General features: G+C 36.2%; 1 protein-coding gene across 4 annotated transcripts in view; it reads right to left on the minus strand.

Annotated features, from left to right (window-relative positions):
- The window catches only part of LOC106883071 (centriole and centriolar satellite protein ofd1-like), a 65,058-nt gene that overhangs the window by 47,426 nt on the left and 13,388 nt on the right, over nt 1–4,244 (minus strand). The window contains exon 1 of one of the 4 annotated variants that reach the window (XM_014933945.2): nt 3,737–3,853. The exons of the other annotated variants lie outside the window; for them this stretch is intronic. The gene's annotated coding sequence lies outside the window, so the exon portion shown is untranslated. Of the gene's footprint in view, nt 1–3,736; nt 3,854–4,244 lie in introns of those variants that run through there. 4 annotated transcript variants of the gene reach the window in all.

Here is a 4,244-nt window from a genome sequence, read left to right on the forward strand (position 1 = left end):
GAGAAGACATTAGTATAAGCATAGATGAATAGACAGCACTTTGATAGATAAATTAAGGATATGAGGACAGGGAAAGCTCCTGGTCCCTCAGGAATCACTGCTGAGATGTTTAAAATATCTGGTGGTGTAGGCTATGGTCCAGTCACCTGTATAGTTAATCAGGTGATACATGAAGGCGTCATACCCAATGACTGGTGTAGCAGCACCATAGTCAACTGCTACAAAAGTAAAGGTGATGAATTAGATAGAAATAATTACAGAGGTATCAAATTGTTGGATCAGGTGATGAAAGTCACGGAGATGGTCATAGCCCAACTTATTAGGGAGAGAGTAAGTTTAGATGAGATGCAGTTCGGTTTTGTGCCAGGGAGAAGCACCACTGATGCTATACTTCTGGTAAAACAACTGCAGGAGAAATGCCTAACCTAAGATAAACCTCTGAAATACCCCACCTACAAATTCGTTTCTTTATAACCTTCTGGAAAATGCATTTATTTTAAATGGAATTTTCAAGAAATACATTTTAGTTGATGTTGATTAGGTTTATATTGGAATTTGCGAATCTTTTTGGTGGGGCGTAGAAGATTCTCAGGAAGCTCACATACTACGATTTGTTTACTTGTAACTTACTGAAAACTGGATATATTAAAAAAAAAAATTCTACTAACACATTTCAGATGGTGTAAATTATGATTATATCTGAATTTTTGATGTGAAAGAAATAAACTGGGGGCAGGGTTGAATAATTCATACATCTCAACTTCGTTTCCTTATACATTTTGATGAAGTGTGTAAATAATGCTCCCCTCATTTATTTTATTCATTTCAGAAACTAATATAATTGTAATCTACACCATCTGAAACAAATGTCACAATTTTATCTAAAATTTTATCAATTTTCCAGAAAGTTAAACCAAAACCAATTTGGAGCTGGAGGGGGCACACATCTGTAGTTGTGTCATATATATATATATATTATCCAAAATGTATAGTATTAAATATTCACCATGGCTGGTATTACCAATCGGTTTTGCATAAAGAATACGACGGAGTGTTAGGTAACAAACCTTATTGTCTCTTAGACAACTCATGCGTGCACGCGCATGTGGTGGTGGTTGTGTTACATACGTGTGTGTGTGTGTGTGTGTGTGTGTGTGTGTGTGTGTGTGTGTGTGTGTGTACACACACACAAAATATGGGGGTTTAGTTCACAGGAGACCTAGGTATGCTAGGTAATGGATTACTAGGGTTCCAAGGTTATAGCCAAGACAGTAGTTATGGAGCTATTGCAGATTTCTGATATAGAAGATATATAATTGTTAAAGAGGACAACAAACGTTAAGGCAAGGCAAACATCTCGAGTCATATACTGGGGAAAAAAATTCCAAGTCTTACAGCTGTTTCTGGGATATTACAAAGTATGGGGTATTCCGTCATTGGAGACAAATAGGGAAAATGACAAGGGTATAGATTTTCCCTATTTATCTCTGATGACAGAATATCCCATATTCTGGGATATCCCAGAAACAGCTGTAAGACTTTGAATTTTTTTTTTCCCAATAATAATAATGTATATGACTTGAGACGTTTGCCTTGCCTTAACATTTGTTGTCCTCTTTAACAGTTATATATATATATACATACATACATATATTTATAGAGAAATGGAGGTTATGAGCGATAGTGGTGTCAATTAGACCCAGAGGTTTCAGGTAATGCTGAGTAAGTGCTATGGGTAGACCACAGTTAAACTCCAGGTTTGGTGATTATGCGAATAAGGGGTCCAACGTAGGTCATATATCAGCGTGTGAATATAAGGATTTACTTTTCGTAATGAGATAAAAAAAAAACCAAGGCTGTGTACATTGTAGAACATTTATAAAAAGGTCTTATAGCTGTTTCAGGATATTTATTATATCCCTTCATCGGAGACGTGTGTGAGAGGATGGTTAAGTAATAGTTAGTTTAGATAAGATAGGAAATAGAGAGTGAATGTAGGGATATTGTATTTGTAAATCCATTTTTTAGGCAGAATGGTATACATATAAGATTCCAATACCTTGTAAGTAAAATCCAATAGTCTTATATATATATATATATATATATTCATTAATCCCTCGGCTATCGCGGTTGTTACATTTCAAAACGCCCCCGCGAGAGGTGAAAATCCGCGAAGTAGAAACAGTGCTGTACTATATATATTTTTATAATTTGGATATATTTATTTTATCATAAAAGCAAAACAAAACCACAGAAGAATCGACGTAAGCTTAAATAATAAACCGCGATATGGCAAGGGATTACTACACACACACACACACACACACAAATAAAAGTATTTGCGACGCAAGAAGTATGTGAGGGCAGCTTGGAAAATCAGGTAAATATCCTTTAGAAAATAAGAACAAAAAGAAGTGGCCAACAAGCTTTCACAGGGCATCGAACCCGGCCACTCCTAAATTCCGACGGAGCGCTCTGAACCAGCTTAAGCTGGGGAACTCTCATAACAAATTACGTCTTTTCATAATGCGAAATAATAGCTTTTGGAATGTGAAAACATCAGCTGGTTGTTCGTCAATTTCCGTAAAATTTATTTATTTTTGTTTTTATGACACACACTTAGAGATAGACTTTCGTGTTCATGACTTGAATAGTGAAACACTCGCACAATGTATGCAACGTAATGTAATATAATGTTATGTATGTATGTATGTACGTACGTAAGTGCGCCGTACGTGTGTATGCGCATGCGAGCGAGTTGAGCTTGATGTATTTGTACTCACTTACACACAGACACAAACACACTTGAACAATGAATGTATGTATTTATATATGTACGTGTATAGAGAGATGAGATAATAGGCGTACGTGCATGCGTGTTCGCTCTATCCTCTGTTTCACTTTCCACCGGCTTCAAAGCAAATGTCGCCTTCAACACATGAAAACAAAAGTAAATAAATAAAAGCTTACTACAGAAATTAACGCAGTCTGTGGCAGTTTCGACCAAATACGAGTGAATTTGTGGTGAAAATGGTTTTCCAAGGGTGGGCTGAGGAGTTTCGGAAAATTCACACGAGTCCGGTTTTGTTTTGTCAAAACTTTCAGAAAAATGGGTAATTTTTAATGAAATTCTCTACACACACCTTTCAGAGTGTGTAGATTACGATTATATCGGAATTTAATACGAAAAATAAAATTTGGTTGTCTCGTACACATACATGCTGATACACACCACATATATACATAAAATGAAACATGAAATTTCGAAAAAGAAAAATGTGTCTGTATGTATATGTACGAATCCCCAATTTTTTTTTTTCAAGAAAACTTCATAAAAAAAATACTAATCTTTCTGAAAGATATGAGGAAACAAAGTCGACCCATGTGACTTTTCCGAAACTCCCCACCACACACTCGATAAAAATTTCCATATTAAATTCCGATATAATCGTAATCTGCACCATCTGAAGGGGGTATTTGAGAGAGAAAAAAATCATTCAAAAATATCGATTTTTCTGAAAATTATGAAGAAACAAAGTCGGGATGGGGGTACACGTGTAGGTATGCCCCGGTTTATTTACGTCACCGTAACTTAACGGTTCGGCAATGAGAGAGAGAGAATTTTAAAAAATGGGATACTAGGGTCGAGTAGTTCGACTACAACCCTCCAAGGAGGTGACCGAGCATGACCGCTGTTCAATAACTTACACAAGTAAAAGTTAAAAGACAAACCAACCGCTTAATTCGTTCGTTTCTTCCTCCTTTGAGACGGTGACAGCTATCAAGGAAGTTCACAGCAAAATTAATCCAGTGACGTATAAAAATAGACTTAGATATCCCGAGTGAGAAAAACAATATGTAGAGTCACGTATGAATTAAAATTGCCCAAGGTGCCACGCAGTGGGACTGAAACCGGAAATATGTGGTTGGTAAGCAAGCTACTTACCATACAGCCACTCCTGGTCATTTTTTTTTTTTTAACACTACGCACTTAAAAACGAAAGTACCAGGTGGTTGTGGAATGTGGTAGAAACAACAACTTTAACCGAAAAAGCTTCTCTCATCGTTTTTAAGTTCGTAATGCAAAACAAAAAACCAAAATCCGTCCGGTGAGTGTAGGGTGAAATACAGTGGAAGTTTAACATACAAGAGACATTTTTATCGTAGGTATAAAAAAATAAATAGAGGAGAGTGTTAAGTTCTTAAACGAAGTAAGGTAGATTTGACCAATTCTTCAGTTCTCA

The sequence above is a fragment of the Octopus bimaculoides genome, chromosome 7 (genome assembly GCF_001194135.2).
Source record: "Octopus bimaculoides isolate UCB-OBI-ISO-001 chromosome 7, ASM119413v2, whole genome shotgun sequence".
NCBI classification, from domain to species: domain Eukaryota; kingdom Metazoa; phylum Mollusca; class Cephalopoda; order Octopoda; family Octopodidae; genus Octopus; species Octopus bimaculoides.